The sequence below is a fragment of the Lithobates pipiens genome, unplaced genomic scaffold (genome assembly GCF_037356315.1).
Source record: "Lithobates pipiens isolate NorthernLeopardFrog02 unplaced genomic scaffold, aLitPip1_a1.2 Scaffold_16, whole genome shotgun sequence".
Lineage (NCBI taxonomy): Eukaryota > Metazoa > Chordata > Amphibia > Anura > Ranidae > Lithobates > Lithobates pipiens.
Window position 1 is genome coordinate 187,078,728 of NW_027507748.1, and position 24,682 is coordinate 187,103,409.

Here is a 24,682-nt window from a genome sequence, read left to right on the forward strand (position 1 = left end):
GGTCAAAGAGGTTTGCCAACCAGTAATCATCCTTCTCCTTTATGCCACATATACTTGGGTCCTTTCATAGGCTTTGAAGCATGAGTTTGCCCATGCACCTCAAATTTGTCAAGGCTTGAGAAGTAGACTCCTCGGAGTCACTCAGGGTGACAGGATCTGGAACTTCCTCCTCCCAGCCATGTACTATTCCCAATGGTCCTGGGTTTGGAAAGCCATCGCTTACAGATTGACACATGTCTTCCTCTTCTTCGAAGCCTATGAAAGTGCCCGAATCCTCCTCCGAATCCTCCTCCCCTCTCTCCTCCTGTATGTTCTGTGACATAGAAATGATGGTGTCTGGATAAAGTGGGCCTTAAGAGGAAAGGAAGTCCTCCTCTTCCTCCTGCTAAGACCAGAAGGAAAGGAGGCATGAAAGTTGTTCTTTAAGAAAGCAAACCACAATAAAAAAGAAAGATAGAATATATGTAATTCATAATAATGAAAACATTTGATAAACAATAATGTAAATGGCCAAGGGGAGACCAAGATAGGACAACAGAATATGAGAAGTGGTGGAAGAAAAAAAGAAAAAATACATACTGTATATATATATATATATATATATATATATATATATATATGTAGCACTGACCCCCGAAGGAGCTGCTGGTTTTGTTGGGCTTACCGTTACCTTCTTGACCTTGTGCGTCTAGGGGTTTCCCGAGGTAGATGGCCCAAAGAATTGCAGAAACTGACACTGGATTCACTTTTGGGATATTTATTTGAGAAAAAGTAGACAAAACAGTCTCTCCATGAAGGGTAAATGGTTAGGTAGGAAGTTCAGGTACTTTTGGAACTGCAAAAGATAGGAAGTCTCTCACTATAGAAATCCACAGAATTACCATTCACAACTGGATTCTCACAGCTACCGGATAGACCTCCTCTCACTAGGCCTAGCAAACCAATAGAGTGTTTAAGTAGAACAAAGTCTCTGCCACAGACTTGAATGTAGAACACTTGAACAAAGTCTCTGCCACAGACTTCAATGTAACTGAGGGACGTAGATAAATATAGAGAGCTATCATACGGTACCAGTATCTTGCAGCTGGTCCGGCGATACCGTATGAGTGTAGATTCACTTATTGTCCTTCAACTGAGCCTCCAGGCTCCTTCTGAGAAGCCAGCATTATGTGCGGCCTTCTCCTGAAGAGTCCTCCCCTGGTTGCTTCTCCAGTTGCTGGGCCTCTCCACAGATGAGACGGCACCGGACCACCTTTGAATCCTCCTCTCGGTTACTTTGCCTTGGGCTAGCCAGCCCTGAGACTCAGAATTGGGTGGATCCGCACCCCAGGCCATGAGGACCATGGGGGCTGGTCAGGAGGACCAGGACCAAACAGACATCAAGCTCTTCTGGACCAGAAACCAAGAAGCACGTGATGTCATTACCTTAACCACTTCCCGACCAGCGCACGACAATGTACGTCGACAGCATGGCACGGGCAGGCATATTGGCGTACATGTACGTCCAATATTCGTTGCCGCCGTGCCATCGGGAGCGCGCCGCCGGCGGCGCGCTCCCGCGCTGGTCGGGACCTCCGTGAGTCCGGTCGCGGGACCCGCGGACTCGATCGCCGCGGGCATCCCCGCGATCGTCTCACGGAGCGGCGGAATGGAGGAAATGCTGTATAAACAACATTTTCTCATTCTGCCTAGCAACTAGTGACGCTGATCTCTGCTCCATGTGATTGGAGCAGAGATCAGTGTACACTAAATGAAAGCCCAACCCCCCCACAGTTAGTAACACACCCCTAGGAACACTTAACCCCTACACTGCCACCCACAGGTTAACCCTTTCACTGCCAGTGTCATTTACACAGGAATCACTGCATTTATATAGCAGTGATTACTGTATAAATGACAATGGTCCCAAAAATGTGTCAAAAATGTCCGATGGGTCCCCGACAATGTCGCAGTCACAATAAAAATGGCAGATCGCCGCCATTACTAGTAAAAAAAAAAATAATAAAAAATTATTAATAAAAATGCTATAAAACTATCCCTATTTTGTAAACGCTATAACTTTTGCGCAAACCAATCAATAATCGCTTATTGCGATTTTTTTTACCAAAAATATGTAGAAGAATACGTATCGGCCTAAATTGAGGGAAAAAAATGTTTTTTTATATATTTTTGGGGGATATTTATTATAACAAAAAGTAAAAAATAATGTGTTTTTTTCAAAATTGTCGCTCTATTTTTGTTTATAGCGCAAAAAATAAAAACCGCAGGGGTGATCAAATACCACCAAAAGAAAGCTCTATTTGTGGGAAAAAAAGGACGTCAATTTTGTTTGGGAGCCACGTCGCACGACCGCGCAATTGTCAGTTAAAGCGACGCAGTGCCGAATCGCAAAAAGTGGTCTGGTCTTTGACCAGCAAATTGGTCCAGTCTGAAAGTGGTTAAATACGCCTTCACAGAATACACAGCAGGATGACACACCCACTGGGTTGGTTCTGAGAAAGAATGACACTCAATATGCCTAACCAGACTGCTTCCTCAGGCCGCGTACACACGCGCGGACTGTTCGCCCAACCTTGTCCGCTGAACAGTGTTTGGGCGGACAGTCCGCTCGTGTGTGGGGCTTCAGCGGACAGTTTCAGCGGACAGTTGGACGAACAAGGTCTTACGGAAATTCCGAAAAACTGTCCGCTGAAACAAGGTTTCAGCGGACTGTTCGCTCGTGTGTAGGCTTGTTCGGCCAACTAAGTCTCGCGCATGCTCAGAAAGGATTTCCACGTCGGAAGGTTGCATTGCAGTGTATAGGACGTCGTATTTTTCGTCCCGTCGTACGTGCCGTTCACGTCATCGCGCACGGTTTCAGCAAACTGTTCGTCCGTCGTGTGTGGCCATGTCCGTCCATGCTAAGTTTGAGCGGACTGTTTGCCGAAACTGTTGGACGGACAAAGTTGGGCGAACAGTCCGCGCGTGTGTACGCGGCCTCACACTTGTCAGTGGTGACAGCGACACCCGCAGCCAAGGAGAACCCAGCGCAGTCCAGCTAGACTGGCACTGAAATCACAAATTGGAATAATTAACCCTAAAACCCAACTGTAATTTTAGGAACTTTAAATTGGAAAAACACATTGTGCATGCTCATCAGGAGCCGGCGCTACATATATATATATATATATATATATATATATATATATATATATATATATATATATATATATATATATATATATATAGATATATATATATATATATATATATATATATATATATACACGCATACATACACATACATTAATGAATTATAACTAGCGTAAACGTAAATCCAGGTCCCACCTGAGGTCCAACCCCAGGGGGACTCTGGTTTGAATCCTAAAAATCCACCAAGCCTCTCTATTCAAAAGTCGCTTACCCCTCTCTCCACCCCTGCGCATTGGAGTCAGTCTCTCGATGCCAGCGAACCTGAAAGAAGACAATTCCCCAGCAGGGCATTCACTGAAATGTCGTGAAGCAATTGAAATGTGTTTAGCATTGGGATTCGAAGTGTCACAATAATGCTCCCCTAGTGCGTATTACATGTGACACAAAATATAGTCCCACAATTAATGTAATGTTTAATTTCAAAGCTTTCTCCTCAGCTAAAAGAGCTAAATGACCTAGTAGGGGCATTCAAATGACAATATCTACATTTTTTTTAAATGACATGGGAAACTGCCAGGGTAGGACAACCAGGTAGGTTGGCGTTTCTGTGATGTAAATAGGCTCGGGAACAGAAGGGAGTCCAAAATGGGGGCCCTCCGACTGGAGAAATGGCAATCTGAATCCAGTCTTTTACGAAGACCTGTATCTGAATAGAGAATTGGAAAATTCCTTTTGATTATGTCCACCACCGGTTGTTACTCCTTAGAAAAAGTAGTAACAAAGGTGGCTGGATCCTTATTATCAGTTCTCCCTTCTCTCATATGTTTTTTTCTCCCATACTTCCTAATACCTGGTGTCCCATGAAAAGTATTGTCTAGGGATACTCCACTCTGCTTATCTTGCACATGATCCAAACCCTTCTCAATCACTGTACCTGAATATCCTCTCTGTACCAGCCTGGCATTTTTTTTAAAGGCTGTGTCTGAAGAGCAATTCCTCCAGGCACGAGTGAATTCCCCAGTAGGGATGGCACTAATGGTATGGGATGGGTGGCAGTTTTTTTTTTTAATTATTATTATTATGAATTACATATATTCTATCTTTATTTTTTATTGTGAATTGCTTTCTTAAATGAACAACTTTCAATCCTCCTTTCCTTCTGGTCTCATTGCATCAATTTGAGGATTAAGAGGCTAATTGGAAGTCTCTGTGACCAATGAAGGGAGGGGCGGGGAGGGGAGCGTTTTTTACATGTATTTATTTTGTGCTCTTTTGTACATTAATGTTGTGAAAACGGCCTTTGTGGCTGAAACGCGTCTACCTCTGCTGTACTTTTATACTGTACTAGTTGCGTATTGTCCCTTATCTATTCATCACTTTGGCAGCTGAGCAACTGCACATCCTGCACCTGACAGCTCAGGAGGAGTTTCATTAATTTGGGGTAGTAGCACCTTTCGCTGTTGTTTATGGACAATTCCTTGGGGACCCCCAGGTCACAAGAACTAGTATCCCCATTGGAAGATTTCCCCTCTATTACTTTTCTAGGGACAATCCAAAATTTGTGATTTTCATTTACTTTAACTTTACTTTAACTTTCAATGAAAATGGTAAACAGGACAAATAGAGTGTGTGAATCTCCTTGACGGGGACACAGGCAGCAATAAAAAACTGGCAAGCATTCTAATCCTTCTGTCCTCTATCCAAAACAAAAAAAAAGTTTTCCCTTTAACGCTCTGTAAGTCCAACCCCTTTCTATTCCTCTCCACATTTTAGCATTCTCAGCACTGAGACAACTAACAGATACAGGCTGCTAATTTGTGGAGGTGACTAGAGAGGGGAATAGTCCAATAAGAACAATGATACAGAATGCTGAGCTGTGGACAGTGCTAATTGGCCCTGTGCTGATCACATGCACTCTGCCAAGTAAAAAAAGAAACTGAGCATGTGCAGAGTGACTCCAAAGGCTCTGTTTTATCAGGAGACGAAGAAGGGAATAATCAGAAAAGACAAGATCAACCAGCTTTTTCACACAATGTAGAGGATTAACCCCTTAAGTTCCACAGTAAGTATAACAAGCATGCTTTGCTGCATATACAGATTGATTCTTATTGTTGTGGGTTTAGTAACACTTTAACCGGTTCCCGACCAGCGCACGCCGATGTACGTCGGCAGAATGGCACGGGCAGGCATATTGGTGTACAGCTACGTCCAATCTTCAATGCCGCCCTGCCATCGCGAGCGCGCCGCGGGCGGCACACTCGCGTGCCGGTCGAGACCCCTGTGAGTCCGGTAGCGGGTCCCGCGGACTCGATCGCCGCAGGCATACCTGCGATCGTCTCACGGGATGGCTGAATGGAGGAAATGCAGTGTAAACAGCATTTCCCCATTCTGCCTAGCAACTAGTGACGCTGATCTCTGCTCCATGTGATTGGAGCAGAGATCAGTGTTCACTAAATGAAAGCCCAACCCCCCACAGTTAGTAACACACCCATAGGAACACTTAACCCCTTCACTGCCAGTGTCATTTACACAGGAATCACTGCATTAATATAGCAGTGATTACTGTATAAATGACAATGGTCCCAAAAATGTGTAAAAAATGTCCGATGTGTCCGCCGCAATGTCACAGTCACAATAAAAATCACTGATCGCCGCCATTACTAGTAAAAAAAAATAATAATAAAAAATTATTAATAAAAATGCCATAAAACTATCCCCATTTTTAAACGCTATAACTTTTGCGCAAACCAATCAATAATCGCTTATTGCGTTTTTTTTACCAAAAATATGTAGAAGAATACGTATCAGCCTAAACTGAGGGAAAAAAATGTTTTTTTTTATATATTTTTGGGGGATATTTATTATAACAAAAAGTAAAAAATAATGTGTTTTTTTTTTCAAAATTGTCGCCCTATTTTTGTTTATAGCGCAAAAAATAAAAACCACAGGGGTGATCAAATACCACCAAAAGAAAGCTCTATTTGTGGGAAAAAAAGGACGTCAATTTTGTTTGGGAGCCAAGTCGCACGACCGCGCAATTGTCAGTTAAAGCGACGCAGTGCCGAATCGCAAAAAGTGGTCTGGTCTTTGACCAGCAAAATGGTCCGGTCTGTAAGTGGTTAAAGATACATTTGTTTTTGCCTGGAGTTTCAGCTTAAAGCCCCACCCCAGGATACAACTTTGTTTTCACAACATCTCTATTCTACCTCACTCTAACCAATCCTAATAGTTTTTTACCTCCCTTACCTGATGACGGCAGATATACGCACCTAAGTACCCCATTCAGGGCCCTCACTGTCACCAGTTCTAGTACAGGGGAGTAGAGCCGTGAGAGCAATAGAGCCATGAGACCACTTGTCCCCTGCTACCACCCTGTGATAACATCATCCACCTTTATCTCCTAAAAGGATGTCACCGGCAGCCATCCAATCTGAAATGCCCATGTCCTATAGGCAATATTGAGGTCACTTGAAGAGGGAAGCTTCCAGGAAACAGAAGAAAAGAAGACTCAGGCTGGCAATGTCAAATTATCACGGCTGGTAGTCAGGGGAGGCAGGTGATGCCATGAAAATAAAAAAAAATAAATGAATAAAAATGTGGGGCTCCTATGACCTATGGTTCCAGAGATACGGGGCTCCTTGCACAGCCTATCAAAAGCTACATACAGAGCGGCCAGTTTAAATACAAGTTGCCACACTCATGGGCATGTATCTAAAAGACAAATGCTCCCTTCCAGCCCTCCTAAAGTGGTTGTAAACTTTGTTATACCACTTTTACCTACAGGTAAGCCTATAATAAGGCTTACCTGTAAGTACCTTGAACATCTCCTAAAATTGCAGTTTAGGAGATATTCAGTATGTGTGCTGCCGACGATGTCATTGGTGCATGCACACTGAAGAAACAGGCCCGCTGGTGCTGTTTCTTCAGGACTTGTGCCGTGATCGGTGGCTCCCTTCTGCATTTGCGGGAGTGACGTCATCGCGGCTCCAGACAATCCAGACTTCCACCGGAAGTAACTCCGGTGGAAGATGTCCACCATGTACTTGGAGTCCCAATGCCGATTCAGGGCATTGTTCTGAGGTAAGTATTTCATAATGAGCTAGTATGCATAATAGTTCATTATGCCTTTGTCTTTTACTTTTTTTTTTTTTTTTCCGGAGGTTTACAACCTCTTTAACTAGAAGGAAAAAACATATACATGTGTATAAATAAAACAACATTTACACATAATCCCATGTTTTTCTCACACAGTTAAAAGGGAGAATGAGACTTTGCTGCTGTTGAGAAGTTACTGTTTTAATCAAGCTAAATCATGCATTATTATGCTATATGTTATAACATAATAATTTACTTATCAATTTACTGTGAAATTACTGATTGGAAGTTATAACTTGAAACTGCAGAAATTTGTCCGTTAAGCCACCTGATATATAGTAAATTACCTTGAAAACAATATATAATAATTATTTGTATTTGTATGTACCTACTTATGGTAATTAATCCCTTTCCACCCAAGCCAATTCTGACTCCTACATGTAAAAATCATAATTTTTTATTTTTTTTGCTAGACAATTACTCTGAACCCCCAAACATTTATATATATATATATATATATATATATATATATATATATATATATATATATATATATATATATATATATATATATATATATATATATATACATATATATATATATACCGTATATACTCGAGTATAAGCCGAGATTTTCAGCCTCTTTTTTGAGGCTGAAAGTGCCCCCCTCGGCTTATACTCGAGTCATCGCCGTCTGACTGCTCGATCAGCGTATCGAGCAGACAGACGGCGGACATACTACAATTCGAAAGCCGCGCCTCCGCCTCCGCCTCCGCCTCCGCCTGTGATAGGCGGAACACTGAATTTCCCAGCAGCCTGTGTTCCGCCTATCACGGACATCGTCTCATCCTCGTCCGTAGTACGAGGATGAGACGATGTCCGTGATAGGCGGAACACAGGCTGCTGGGAAATTCAGTGTTCCGCCTATCACAGGCGGAGGCGGAGGCGGAGGCGCGGCTTTCGAATTTTAGAATGGCCGCCGAGGTGCCGACGAAGAGCGGCGATCCTGGCAAGGCACGGGACGGAGGCAAGGCAAGGCACGGCACGGGACGGGACGGAGGCAAGGCACGACACGGGACGGAGGCAAGGAGGCAAGGCACGGCACGGGACGGAGGCAAGGAGGCAAGGCATGGCACGGGACGGAGGCAAGGAGGCAAGGCACGGGACGGAGGCTCGGGACACAGGCTCGGGACACAGGTAGGCTGGACACACACACACACACACACACACACACACACACACACACACACACACACACACATGGACACACACACACAGGGATGGATGGATGGAGACACACACACACAGGGATGGATGGATGGATGGAGACACACACACACAGGGATGGATGGATGGATGGAGACACACACACACAGGGATGGATGGATGGATGGAGACACACACACACAGGGATGGATGGATGGATGGAGACACACACACACAGGGATGGATGGATGGATGGACACACACACACACAGGGATGGATGGATGGATGGACACACACACACACACAGGGATGGATGGATAGATGGACACACACACACACAGGGATGGACGGACACACAGGGATGGACGGACACACAGGGACGGACACACACACAGGGATGGACAGGCATGTCTCACCCTCGGCTTATACACGAGTCAATAAGTTTGCCAGTTTTTTTGGGGGTAAATTGGGGGCCTCGGCTTATATTCGGGTCGGCCTATACTCGAGTATATACGGTATATATATATTGTGCAGCAATTTTTAAAATGTGTTTTTTTATAAAGAAACTGTTTCATGAATAAAAAAAAAACAGTAAAGTTAGCCTGATTTTTTTATTTTTTTTTGCATAATGTGAAAGATGATGTTACGACGAGTAAATAGATACCTTACTCATGCTTTAAAATTGTGCACACTTGTGGAATAGCACCAAACTTCAGTACTTAAAATTTCCATAGGCGAAGCTGTAACATTTTCTACAAGTTACATGTTTAGAGTTACAGAGGAGGCCTAGTGCTCAGGGCTGGCCCTACTATGGGACCCAATGGGACCATGGCTCCAGGCGGCATTTAACAGTGGGCTAACCAGGGCTCAAGTCCTGCGGGAACGCATGGGAACGGAGTTCCTATACTTTTTCCACAACAGGAACACAGTTCCCTTAGTAGCCATGTCCTGCAAGACTTTGAAGTATGCGAGTTGTGTGGCAAGTGCTACACCAGCAGCCGCCGACACAGCTCACAATAGTAAGTGTCGCACACCTGACAATTCAGGCATTGACAGTAGGGGGCCCCATTCGATCTACCTGTCAATCACAGCTAGCTGACAGGTAGATCAGGTCCCTGCTGCTAAGAGATTGTATTTAGTCAGACCTCTCATGATGCGCTCCTCCCCGCCGGCCCCTCCTGATATCCTGTCTCCTCACCCCCCAGTCTCCTGCATACTTGCTCTGTGTGTCCAGCTGAATCCCCCCCTCCTCTATCTTCAGTGCCATATGATGAGAGAACCCAGAGGAGGAGCTTAGCTATTCTGCTCACAGGACATGCAGGGAGAGAGGTGAGCTGAGGGAGGAACATCAGTTTGGGGTGGTAAGCTGAGCACAATACCTGGCAAAGTTTAATGCCAGGAGGGAAGTTTATGTGGAAATATGTGAAGGGTTGGAATAGCTGCGAGTGTGTGTTTGAGCCCTGCAGAGTTTGCAGCCCCCCAATCTAACATACATCTCCTAAGCAGGAACACATCACTATCTCCCCAAGCCTTCTGTCCAGATAAAGTGCAGTTCATTTATGACCTTTCCGTTTAACCCTGTGTTATCCAAACTCTGTTCAATGAAAAGTGTAAACTCACCACATAAACACTCTATATACAAAATAAAATTCCCCAATAAAGATCAGAACATGATGTTCACATTTGCATGGAAGCACGATTGAATGAATGCTGATTATTCAGAGAATTACATTATTTATGTTTATTGAGGATTGTTTTGGATCTTGGGTGGGAGTTCCCACACTTTTTCCCCCAGGACTTGACCCCTGGGGCTAACAGTTACTGTCATGAATCCTGGATCAGTCAGCAAGACTCTCAGGAGCAGAGCAGAGTGGAGCGGATGCTGGTTGGCTGTGCACTGTGCGCTGTCTCCTGCAATGATTTATAGAATCGCCTGCTGCCTAGCACCTAGCAACCAGTGACATCAGAGGCTACGTCAGAGGCCCGCCCCCCTCTGATGTAACCTGCATTACATCAGAGGGGGGCAGGGTCACCCATACATCATTGGAGAAGCCCGGCTTCCCCAATCGCATCAGAGGGGGGGGTCAGGTGACGGGTGGCCCTGCCCTCCGCATATAACAAACGTCAGGCCACCGGGATCCCGCAGTGTCTCCTCCGTGGAGACAGAAGATGGATGGATGCACTGCGCTGGATCAGATCAGCCATTGCTGGAGAGATGATCATCCATCGCTGGATAGCAAGAGTGGATTACCACCGCTGGAATCTTTTTTTTTTAATAAAGGACTTTTTCAAAAGTGTGTTTGTCTTATTTAACTATTTTTTACACTTTCTTTGTGAAATGGTAGGGGTACTTTTGTACCCCCTTACCATTTCAAACAGGGGGCTTCCAGATTCTGATAAGCCCTCCGCCCACAGACCCCCACAACCACCAGCCATGGTTGTGGAGATGAGGCCCTTGTCCCCATCAACATGGGGACATGGTGCTTTGGGGGGACCTCCAAAGCATCCTCCCAATGTTGAGGGCATGTGGCCTGGTATGGTTCAGGAGGGGGGGCGCTCTCTCGTCCCCCCTCTTTTCCTGCGGCCTGCCAGGTTGCGTTACACTTTTATTGTTTCACTTTAATCATTATTAAAATCACTGTTCCCGAATTGATACATGTCCCCTGGGGCAGGACCCAGGTCCCCAAACACTTTTTAGGACAGTAACTTGCATATTAGCCTTAAAAATTAGCACTTTAGATTTTGAACGTTGGAGTCTCATAGACTTTTATAGGGTTCTAAAGTTCACACAAAGTATGCTATATACTAGCTCCGTCAAATCTCCTTTATACATTCGACAGACACCATAAGCCTTCAAAGACAGATTCGACCGTAATTCATGTAGATTTTCGGACAAATGCAATTTTTGAACGAAAAACTAAATAAATAAAAACAAATTTCGGGAGTAACTAAATAAATAAATTTTTCGGACGAAAACTAAATTCCAAAATGAAATATTTCACTCTGCACATGTCTAGTGCCAGCCAGTCATGGGATTCCCAATAAAGGTGATCTCTTTGCTGCAGTCCTATGATGTACAATTTACCAGCTGTATTGGATATTATGTCATTCAAATGTATGTACGATTACTTGTTCAAATCCTCTATGAAGTTTTTTTTTTTTTTTATGTTTATCTAACCTATAACTTGGTGCTTATATCCATGAACTTTTTACAGGTGAATACACACAGTCACATAAGCTGTTTTTGCTATCTTAGTGCTGCAGGAGGCTTTGCAAGCTTATTTAGCTTCTTTCTTTATCTATGTTGCTCTATTGACTTTGGATACAGATCTCTTATATGCTTTGGGTATACACCTGGCTCATGGGACTGCACATCACATACGTACAAGAAGAGACTCTATGTGTGATACAACAGATGTGTTGATGAAACTGCATGTACTGTGGCTGATAACCATGTGTGCACAGTGCCTCAATGCATTTTGCTACATTTGATTCATATGGGTACTGATCCATTCGATGTACAAGCACCATGCTAATAAGTGAAAACCTCAGCCTATAATTTGTTGATTATATGTTAACAGGTTTATTTCAGTACTGGAACTCCTACATTGCATGTTATATTGTGAAGGCCATGACACAATATTACTGTTGTGGCATTGCAATCATATTAATAATGGATCCAGTCTTACCTTTAGACTAAATTTTCTGGATTTTATTCATATTTGTTGGATGCTATATTTGCAGCCTTGAACTTTATAGTCATGTTTATACATGTAGCCAGGAGCTGACTATTATGCTTGCAATTCGGAGACATTTCTTGCTATGTTATTAATGTGGGGTTAGCACCCTCTAGTGTTTGCTTGACTCTATGTGTCATTTACTTTTCTTGTGAAAAAATTTAGAGCAAAGCATTGTGGGATGTGCAGTTCAGAATGCTGAAGTTTCAATGCCAGCAGGACTGATCTGAACTACAATTAACAGAATGCTGAGTGGACAGAACAGACTGCTGGGAAAGGGTATAAAAAGGGTTGGCGTGGCCTAGATCGGCCTCTTGGGACACCATTTGACTCTGCCAGCAGGAGGTCTGTGTGACAGTGAGCTGCTGTTGATTTGCCAGCCAATTTAAATATAATAGTCTGCATATTGTTTTCTTTATGTTGTGCAAGTTTTAATGGCCTATGAGTTTAGGGTGGCACAGTGGTGTAGTGGGTAGCACTCTCACCTAGCAGTAAGAAGGATCGCTGGTTCAGATCCCAACCACGACATTACCTGCCTGGAGTTTGCATGTTCTCCCTGTGCCTGCGTGGGTTCCTCCGGGTACTCCGGTTTCCTCCCACACTCCAAAGACATGCAGGTAGGTTAATTGGCTTCTGTCCAAAATTGGCCCTAGTATATGAATGGGGACCTTGGATTGTGGGCTCCTTGAAGGTAGGGACCAATGTGAGTGTGCAAGGGATAGGGACAATTGTAGACACTCAGGTTGAACTGGATGGACTGGTGTCTTTATTCAACCTTACTAACTATGTAACTATGTAACTATGAGTTGAGGAGACAGAAGGGAGGAGCCTGATATAGAAGATACAGCGCCAGCTCTTTACCCTTCCGCTGATCTGTTCACAAAGGTGTCTGTGATTGGATTAATATCTGTGTTTATTTAAAGTTGAAGGTGCTTCGGATCACTAGGTTGCCTTTTTCATAAGTATAAATAAAGTATTTGTAATTGTGTCTTTTTATTATCTTACAGTATTAAGATATACGTATTTCTGTGTTCTTACTAATACAGTAAACAAACTTGAACTGCTTCATTGATACTGTGTGAGTCTCCCCTTATTAATACAGTTGTTAAGATGATTGAGCCCAGGGTGTCAGAGGTAATGGAGGATTTGCAGAGTCGAGGTAATCAGTGAGGTACAGAGTCTATTAGCAGTCCTCATGGGCTACCGCTACTTATATATCAAGAGCGTCATACATGTATGCATGATATATTGTGGCTATTGATAAATGTTATATCAGAAGTGATGATACACGTGAAATTCATATTGTGGATCGACCTTGTTGTAACAGTTAACTGAGGATGGGCACAATTACTGCAACTTGGGATTTACTCTTATTTATGACTCAGAAATGTGCCTTTCTTTTTTTTTGCCCATCACCAGGGGAGCACCTATATTATATATGGGTGTATATTTACTTAAGACATGTATATCATATACTGCTTGATCTAAGGCCCAATTCTAATTGTGCCTAGTTCTAGGTATTTATTGTTGTCTGTGTCAGTCAGTGCTATAGAGATTAAAGTGTATCTAAACCCAAAACCCAAAAAAAATCACCTGAGCAGGAATAGAGGAGAAATCTTCCAATAAGGACATTTGTTCCAGTGGCAATTGTGTAAGAAGTGATTTTCCTTACTTTGGAATTATTTTCTCTCACTTCCTGATGTGTCCACAAGATAGGAAAGAAAGGAAAATATAAATTGGACCCAAATGTCCAAAAAGCTAACTGGAGTTTTAATCATTTTTCTACTTTATCCAATTTTGGCTATAAAAACAATTACTTCTGAGGTCATTAGCCAATTCGAATTATTTAATTTAAGATAGAAGTGGACACTCTTAGATGCTATTGACTGCAAGTCAATACTGGAGTTGGGCAGTGATTTTCAGGTTTAAAAAAAGGCCAATTTTGCTATTATACATGACAAAATAAAGACATTGCTGTCTATAAAAAAGGAAGAGTAAGCATTCATTTAATGGTTGATAGCATGCAGTGTAAAAATGTCCAAAAATACAACATGGTTTTTGATATACTAAGATTTCACAGCATGCACTGAGACTTTCTATGACCCAGACAGACTGTGTACCAGTGGGTAAACAAATCTATTTTTCCACTGACACAAGAATGTATTGATTCTCATTAACTATGTAGTAAGAATATTTTAAAAAGCTAGCCATTTTACTGTAAGTATGCTACTGCTGCTGTTCAATGTTTTAGTTCTATCAACAATATAACAAGATTGTGACTACTTGGATCAATAAAACTTCATTTTTATTTAACAGCCTGAAGATACTTTCTGATTTTCTAGCACAATATTCACATGGGCTTTCAAAATTGAGATGTGTACATTTATTAAAATAAAGTTGCCTGAAATTATAACACAAGCTGGGATATTTGCAGCAAAGGTATAACGAACAGAGTGTTACTCACATATAAAACTCCACTTTACCTTGACCCTTGCTTTTTATGAAACAATATGCTTAGATCACATTCTTAACAAAAGAGTAATGGGATTAGTAAAACTATAAAAGTTAGTAGGAATCAACCACTTGCTGCCTTGCCCTGTTAGAATAAATCCATAGATTAAACACTTATGAACATTTTTGCAGGTGTTCTTTCTTAATTCCAGCTATGTCAGGTTATATTATGTTCCATCTCCTTCACTGAGTCTCATTTCTGGAATGAACTATATTATACAGTACAATGGTCAGGAATTGTGTTCCTCGCCAGTATATCATTACTTAGAGGTAGTCATGTTTTGTTAGAGCTCAATAACAAATGGGTGAATAATTCCCTTGAAGGTCTTGAATTCAATCCTTCAATTCAATGTAGAAGAGGGGCTTAGTGGCCTTGCAGTAAGAGGGTCCTTGGCTTAAATCATGGCCAGGACATTTTTCACATTCTACCTGTGTTTGTGTGGGTTTCCTCCTACACTCTAAAAGACATACCAGTAGATTTATTGCCTCAAATAAGTGCACCCAAGATGGCATCCTAACCTAAAAAAAAATCAAACATTGGCAGTGGCATACTTAACAAGCAAAAGGGGGTGCTTGTACATATAAAACCTTAGATCTATTTGTGATACTATGGTATTAATGTTTTTGCAATTATTTAGATTTTTTTCAATTAGATCACTTAAAGGAGAAGTTTGGGGTATTTAAACAAACACACAGACATCTATACTCATTTCAGACTGCCCCACATTGGCTTTAAGCCTGAAAACAGACTGATCTCATAACCATTGATTGCTTAGTTCTCGGTCTTTTCAAAATGGAGAGCAGTGACTGTCAGTTACTGCTCTATGCTCTGCCCCTCCAGTGCATACTGGAGTGAAGGGCTGGTGAGGGGGTGCCACAGATGGTAGGCCCAACTAGGGGAACCAGTTTCAATAAGGATCAAATAATATGGCCAGGGTTCTTCCAGAGACTGGAGCTGCTCTGTGTCATCAGCTGATAGTGGGTTTTAACTGACTCTGAGCCACTGGAGGGCAAAAGCAAGTGTGATCCAGATGGGGAGTATCACCAAAGAAGCTTTGGCTATACTTCTCTTTTAACCATTTCCTGTCTGATCATAGCAAGGCTGGATGGGAAGAGTAGTGATGAGAGTGGATACACCCATTCTTCCCCCCTGCATCCTCTGCTTGTGCAAGATCACTGGAAGCACACAGCATCATGATCTGTGCCTGCTTTCCACCGTACACAGCGAAACATTGATATATTTTTCCGGGCGGCTGTTAGTGGCCAATCAGCAATCACATGGACAATAGTAAATAAGATTTAATCTCCTGGCATCATTGTTTACTACTGTGTGATCTTTGTGATAGGTCCCAGAGATCACATGATAAAAGGCCATTCACAGTAGCCCTACACCATGTAATAGCTATGACCAATCACATCTATCCCAGTATTTCTCAATGGCTGCAGGAATGCAGCCGGAAAGAGTGAGAAAAGAGTTTACAGCCATTATGGTCACTATGGTGACACTGTGCTGCTAGTATGACAGTATATATATATATTTTTTTTAAATCATCAATCATCAGTTAATGTCCCTAACCACTACCACCCACTCAATATTTTCCTAATCACAGCCACACCAGTTACAGTATCCCTGATCACTGCCACACTGATTACAGTGCCCCTGATGGGCACCATGGTGTCTGTGATAACTGTTGTACAAGTTACAGTGTCTGTGATTAGCACAACACCGTTACAGTGTCTGTGATCACCTCCACACCAGTTACAGTGTCTGTGAACACCGTCACACCAGTTACAGTGTCTGTGATCACCACCACGCCAGTTATAGAGACGGTGATTGCTTCCACACCAGTTACTGTGTCCATTATCACTGCCACATCAGTTACTGTGTCCCTGATCACTTCTCCACCACTGACATGGCCCCTAATCACTGCCACTCACTCACATGTGGTCTATGACCACCACAAGACAGACAATGTTTGTGATCACTTCACCACACCAGTCATATCATCCCTGATCATTGCCACACCAGTCATATTCTCCCTGATTACCACCACACCAGTCATATTGTTCCTGATCACTGCCTCACCAGTTACAGTGTTTATGATCACTGCCACACCAGTCCCAGTGTACCTGATCACCACCACACCAGTCCCAGTGTCCCTGACAGTGGCGGCCCATCCATAGGAGAGCACGTGAGTCCCCCCCCCCCCCCCCCAAAGCTGGTCACTAAAAAAATTTATAAAACAAATAAATAAATAATAATAAAGGTCCTTTAAAATAAATAAAATAAATAAAACAAGGTCTTTTAAGTGCACTGTGTATGGGTGCTGGACACAGTGCGCTATGAGCAGCGTGACGTCTATGCAATCACCTGATTGCAGGTGAGAAGCCTCATTTGACTGGTTCTGGGAGTCCTTGTGGCGCAAAACACTCCAATCTTACAGAATTCTCCTTGTTGTGGGGTTTTCTATTGGCACCACCATAGGACATGGGCAGTGCTTTCCTCAGAGCCGCAGCATCACTTACCCTTAGACATGTGCATTCGTTTTCGTCCAAATGCATTTTCGTCCGAATTTCAGGTATTTTCGTTATCATTTTGAAAAACGATAACGAAAGCACAGAATCCGAAAAATGAAAGATCCGACATAAATAAATGCTTTATTTTCCTTTTCATTTTGACACAGTTCGATACAGATAGGAGATTCGATGTGACTCTGACAATAACAATCTGTGTCTATTGAACGTGTATCATAACAGTCCATTCATTCACACAGGGGCAACACGACTTTCAGCACGACTTTGGGAGGCAACTTGGACACAACTTGAGTGTGAATCACAGCGCGACTTACAACATGACCTTAATGTAAAAAAAAATGGCATGGGTTCCCCTTCAAGCGCATGCCAGGCCCTTTGGTTCTTAGAAGGATATTAAGGGGAACCCCGCTCCAAAAAAATCCCTCAAAATCCATACCCTTATCCGAGCACGCAACCTGGCAGGCCGCAGGAACAGAGGGGGGAACAAGAGAGTGCCCCCCCTCCTGAACCGTACCAGGCCACATGCCCTCAAAATTGAGAGGATGCTTTTGGGGTAGCCCCTCTAAGCACCTTGTCCCCATGTTGATGAGGACAAGGGCCTCACCCCCACAACCCTGGCTGGTGGTTTTGGGGGTCTGCGGGGGGGGCTTATCGGAATCTGGAAGACCCCTTTAACAAGGGGACCCCCAGATCCCAGATCTCCCCCCTGTGTGAAATGGTAAGGGGGTACAAAAGTACCCCTACCATTTCACCAAAAAGTTGACAAGTCCTTTATTAAAGTCTTCTTTCATCTTCTTTCTTCTGGTCTTCTTCCTTCTTCCTTTCTTCATCCTTCGGTTTCTTCCTCCATCTTCTTCTACCTCCGATCTGCTTCTTCTTGCTCTGGTGTTCTCGTTCGTCATCTTCCTCCACGGCATCTCTGCTTCGTTCTCAGGTGCCGCTCCGTGCAATGGGAGGCTCCCGCTGTGTGACGCTTCTCTTCTTCTGACAGTTCTTATATAACGGAGGGTGGGGCCACCTGGTGACTCCGCCCCCTCTGATGCATGATGTTCAACATTAGAATCCTACCTATAGCTTGTAGTCGAAATATTCGACAGGGAATGTATGATTGCAGCATCATAAGTGAGTTCCTCTGCTCCGTCGAATCTTCTTTAAACATTCGACAGACACCATAAGCCTTCAATGACAGATTCGACCTTAATTAATTTGGATTTTCTGACGAATGCAATTTTTTAACGAAAAACTAAATAAATAAAAACGAATTTCGGAAGTAAGTAATAAATGTATTTTCCGTACGAAAACTAAATTCCGAAACAAAATATTTCAGTCTGCACATGTCTACTCACCCTCTGGCCCAGGATGGAACACAAGGCCTGAGTGGCGCCTCCTCCTTGAGTTTTAGCCGGAGTATATATATATATAGTATCTATATATACTATAGTTTGTAGAAGCTATAACTTTTGCGCAAACCCATCAATATACACTTATTGGGATTTTATTTATCAAAAATATGTAGCAGAATACATATTGGCCCAAATCGATGAAGAAATAAATTTTTTTACATTTTTTCATTGGGTGTTTTATAGACCAATCAAATATCACCAAAAGAAAGCTCTATTTGTGGGAAAAAAGGACACAAATTGTATTGGGGTACAATGTCGCACTCCCACCACCCAATTGTAAGTTAAAATAGCACGGTGCCATATCGCAATAAATGGCCTGGTCATGAAGGGGGGTAAACCACCCGGAGCTGAAGTGGTTAAGATACCAGAAGAAGAGTCCATAGGGACAACTATGAATTCCTGACATGATTACCTGGTATTTTTGCACTTAATAAACATATATAACACATGCTTTCAATTGTATATTTAACAGATTAGAAGATGGCAAATAAGAGAAGATTATTGTTAGGGTTTGAACACACTTTAATGAAGACATCCGCACTATATGTAGCTTGTTATTGGGTGCTCCTTCTTGTGAAAGGAGTCTATTTCTGGGGTGAATTTATTTTATTTGAAACTTTAAAAATCTAATAACAAACATGAAGGAATCTGTATTTTAATCCACTTAGACTGGATTGGGTGCTACTAAATGTGGCAGTAAAGGTGCGATAAATGCACATTTTACCATATATTACTGAAATATATAAATGTGAATGAGGCCTGAAAATAGACAGTCATGTAGTTGAGAGTTCCACTAGCCTTAGGCTGGGTTCAGAAGGGCCAAATACAGTTAGGGACCTTCACCTCCTCTTGCACTTGTAGACTTGTAATAGCAAAACCTCCTATTAGGACTGCTTCAACATTTGCAGTCTTTTGCTAAATCCCGTGAAGCTGTTCTTTAACCTGTACTTTATATGTTTACATTAATACGAAATGAATTGATCAAATAAGCAACCCATTTTCAAAGCTCTGATTACTAGTAAGGTGTCTGTTTCTAGAAGCATATGGTTGCTGAGTCCCCGGAGAGATAAGCACTTGAAACATAATAGATGGAAGACTGACTGCGTGCCATTGGAAGTCAGTATGTGTGCGCTGATTATGCCTTACACAACTAAATGAATAAGAATCAAGATATCCATGAATCATATACTTGCAAGAATTTCTTGTAATTAAGACAAATTTGAGAAGATGGTATGAATGTTGTCACGCTAAGCTGATGTTTAATTAATTTGCTTTCCATTTTCTATATTAAAGTGAAAACTAGTCAACTCTCATAAAACTTTTGCTCTAGTCACCCATCAGCAAATTCTTCTTTTTTTTTTTTTGCAGAGTAATTGATGCACAAAATGAAAGGATACAGTACAATGCTATTCCAAAACACAGGGGATTACACCAACCAAGTACAGAATATTGGAGAAAATATTAAATTATTGTGCAAGGTGACTGCAGATTTATGCCTTGGAATGTACAGGAGTTTGCAGAGTTTTAATATTTATTGGAAATGGGTAGAAAAGAAAGAGAAAAATGGTAACTAAGAACAATAACAACATGATGTGTTCAGGAGGAAATACTTTTTTTTACACAAGTGGTGATAGATGTCCCTGTCATGATATAAAACTGTAGAAAATTACAAAGCCCTCTTTAGATCTTTAATGCCGGAGGGTAATAGTAGAATAATACTTTTAAGGATAGATTTTCCTCTCTCATTTGTCACCCATGCCCCCATGTATCTATGTTGTCATTAAATTAAAAATGATATTTTCAAGGGAGTTATGGAAAAAGAGTTTGCAGTTATTGAAAGTTTAAAAGTTTTAAAAATATATAGGAGACACAATTTGCACATTGTATACTAGGTATAAATAATATATTTGGAAGAAAATTTTTGGATATGCAGTAATGCCAACTAGGTAAAATACAGTTGACTCTTAAATTGCCATTTTCTGGATCAATTTTACATTGTATTGCAAATCTTTGTTTGTCAAAACTGTTAACAAATATAATAAAATAATTTAAAGCCACTCATTTACCCACTGTTAATTACACATAGGGGAATCATGAATCTTAAGTAAACACATAACACCCAGAGCAAAGTAACAGGCTCACCTAAAGGATAACTATACTTTTGCAAAGTTCTCCGTTAAGGTATCCCCTACCCCCAGCACCTTCCCCAAAGTTTTTATATTATCCTCTTGCAGTCCAAAATCTGCTGAACTGTCCCAGACTTCTGTAAATGCACATAAGCCTCCAATGTCCCAACATTGGGGTAGAGGCACTTAAAGCAGTTGTAAACTGAGGCGGAAAAAAACAAAACAAAGAAACCTGTTAGCCCTTGTACACACGGTCGGACATTCCGATGGAAAATGTCCGATCGGACCGTGTTGTCGAATAATCCGACCGTGTGTGGTCTCCACTGGACTGTTTCCATCAGAATTTCCAACCAACAAAGTTTTAGAGCAGGGCTGTAAAATTTTCCAACAACATAATCCGATCAGACAAAGTGCCACGCATGTCCGATCGTGTGTAGAGAATTCCGATCGGACAAAGTGCCACGCATGCTCAGATCAAATTCCTAGACCAAAGCTATTGGCTACTAGCCTGAACGCAGTCCCATCGTAACGAAATAACGTCACCACGTTCTGAATGATCGGATTGTCCAACAACTTCGTCCGATCGTGTGTATGCAACAGTTTTGGACAAAATCCGTCTGACAAAATCCGATGGACAAAATCCGACGGACATAATCCAACGTTTGGTTGTCAGAATGTCCGACCGTGTGTACAAGGCTAAGACAAAGGCATAATGCACATTATGAAATATTCACCTTAGGACAAAGCCGTCTTAGCAGCGCCTGGTCACCACTGTGAGGGCTGGCATCTTCTCCCGTCCTTTCTTTCAGGATCGTGGGCTAGAGTGGCCAGAGCCGGGATGACCTCACTTCCGTGCATGCGTGCAGGAGCCCTCGGTTCTGGCAAGAAGCTCTGCAGTTTCGGCACGGTAATCCAGACCTTCAGAGCGCATGTGCTGCTGACTTTAGTGGCTGCATGCAGGGTGAATATCTGCTAATCCGTGCAGGTTTAGCAGACATTCATTTATTCTACAGGTAAGCCTTATTATAAGCTTACCTCTAGGTAAAAATCACAAAGCGGGGTTTACAACCGCTTTAAAGAATAACTATAAAAAAGTATAGCTCTTCTAAAGAGCTCATTTAATTATTTGTAGTGAATTACTACATATTATTTATTTATTACATGCACTTGTTTAGCACCATAATTTTTATGCAGTGCTTTAAATATACTGTATATTGTACATTCATATCAGTCCCTCGCTGTATGCTCCCAAGACAGGGACTGAGCTATCAAAGACAGCTCTCAGTCTTTACTAATAATCAGGAGTCAGCCTTGCTGGTTGCCGATCATGTGACCACTGTGACAGCCAATCACAGTGGTCACATTATTAACTATCCTTCCCACCCTTGAGGCATACAGACTTTATTAGGGATGGATGTAAATGCTGGGTAGGAAGGGGTAAAAGTGGTGAAACTCAAATGTGACTTTGAAATGCATTGCAGGTGTAATGCCTTAGTGCACTGGAGTGCCATTCAAAATGTTATGCTCTTTACTGCATATAGCGGTAATGCACACAATATCTCCTCCAAGGTTCTGTTCTTGGACCTTTCCTATTCTCGATCTACACCTCCTCCCTGGATCAGCTGACAACCCCCCATGGCTTCTAATGCCATCTCTACGCTGACAACACTCACATATCAGCCTGGATGTCACACCACTTCCTCAAACTCAATCTATCCAAAACCAAGATCATAAATTTCCCTCCCCCACATGACTCTTCCCCTGATTTCTCTGTCAAGATTGATCAGCCCATCTCCACATGTGAAGGTTCTAGGTATAATCCTTGACTCTGAACTACCCTTTCAGCCCCACATCCAATCACTGTCCAAAGCTTGCTGCCTCAGCATTTTTTATAGGCTATCCCTCCATCACTAAAAACAAAAGTCCAGGCACAGAGACAAGAAACCAAGTGAAAGACTAAAAAAATGAAGTATAGCTGTGGCTGCTGCTGTCAAAAACTCATAGCCAAATGAGCACAGAACAGACAATCAAACAGGTGAACAGCGCTGATCAGCAGACATAAAAAGAATACTCAGAAGCGAAATAAAGACTTTTAATGTTAAGTTGAAAAGAATAGTACTCATCAAGGCTTACAGCAGTCTGTTGATGGTCATACAGAGCCTTGGATTGAAAGGCTGGCAGCAGTCGAACAAAGAATACAAGAGCGCCACTGGTGGGGGCCTATCCAGAACTGTGGGGCTAGGGGTCCTACGAAGGAGGAACCAATCAGCTGGCATAGGAACTGATGGGACCAGTGTACAGTGGCCTATTGGACTGTGTAAGATGCCCGGAAATGACATCAGAGCCTGGTGGAAGTCAGCCAAGGGAATCCGAAGACTATGGCTAAACCCTGCTGCTGGGGCCAACAGGAGCTGCTGATGCCAAACTAGCAAAGAGAGTCACACAACACCAACTGGAGACACTAAATGTTTCGGGGACATGCCCCTTCTTGGGGTTATCTGATTAGTCGGTGGAGTGTGAGAATTAAATAGAGGAAAACACCGAAAGTGTAAGGCCCCACCCACCCAAGTAGATAATAACACTATCCAGTGCACGAATACATTATCAAGAGTATTAAAAAGTGTATATCTTATGAATATATTGTTAAAAGATGATAATACTAAATAAAAAATAAAAGTATATAGAAAAAAAATATATAAAAATAGAAATAAAAGTCAAAATAAATAAAAATAAAAATAAGAAACTAAGAAATAAAATGAAAATAATGATACTGAAAATCAACAATAATAATCAAAAAGTGCAAATAATAATAATAATCCAAAATTATACATACATGAGAAAATCTCTCATATATGTGTGTATGTTATATAAAAAACATACACAACACTATGACAGAGAGAGATACCTATAATTTCTATGATAAATATTCTATATATCTATATGTTTATATAAAAAGGGGTACTAAAAAATGATAATAGTTTAAAATACAAAGATGATGTCTATAGCTCTGAAAATGCAACAAACCAGAGGAAAACAACTAAAGTGTATTAAATGACTGTACGGACTTCAAGTTCCTTGTTTGACCCATTGGGTGAAAGAGTGTTGAGCTTGAATATCCACAGGGTCTTTCATTGACATTCGTTCTCCGTCATGCCACCCGAGGGTATGAACTCAACGGCTAGGACAGACAGGTCCTTAAAATTCATACCATGATGAGTAGCGAAATGACGGGGAACACTGTGCTCTAAAACCTCATAGACACACTCCTTGTGGACAGCTTTCCCAGAAGAGTTGAATCTGTTATAGTTGCAAAGGGTGGGCCAACTCAATATTAAACCCTATGGACTAAGACTGGGATGCCATTAAAGTTCATGTGCATGTAAAGGTGGGTGTCCCAAAACTTGTGGTAATATAGTGTATTTTGTGTATCTTTTATGAGAAAGTAATTTGGCTATGAAGTGTCCTGAGGAAAGTAAAAGCAGTGGGTTGGGCTATTAAGAGAAGTTGTCCTTTTAAAAGTAAAATCAATTGATGCATTGTCCAAGTTATCTAAAAATGTTTTTCCACATATTCATTATAAATAATTTAAATTCCCCAACACTTTTAAGTACCGACCAGCAAAGTAAATGCATTTAATATGTTTTTCTTTATACGCAAAGCAGCTGAAAACCTCCCGTGGGTGAAGCAAGCAGAGAAAATAAAAATATATATACAGTATGTTTAATAAAGTATGACTACCTAAGGAAATGCAAGCGGTAGGGGTGAGGGGTTGTTTACTAACATCACAGGGTAAAATACAACATTTTACAGAAAATGGTCTTCGTAGATAGAGATTTAGAGTGTCAATAGTATTTAATTAAATCAGAGGGGTCAGTTGCATGCATATGCCCCCTTGTATGGAAGGTGAATAATACACATGCCATATTCCTTTGTAAA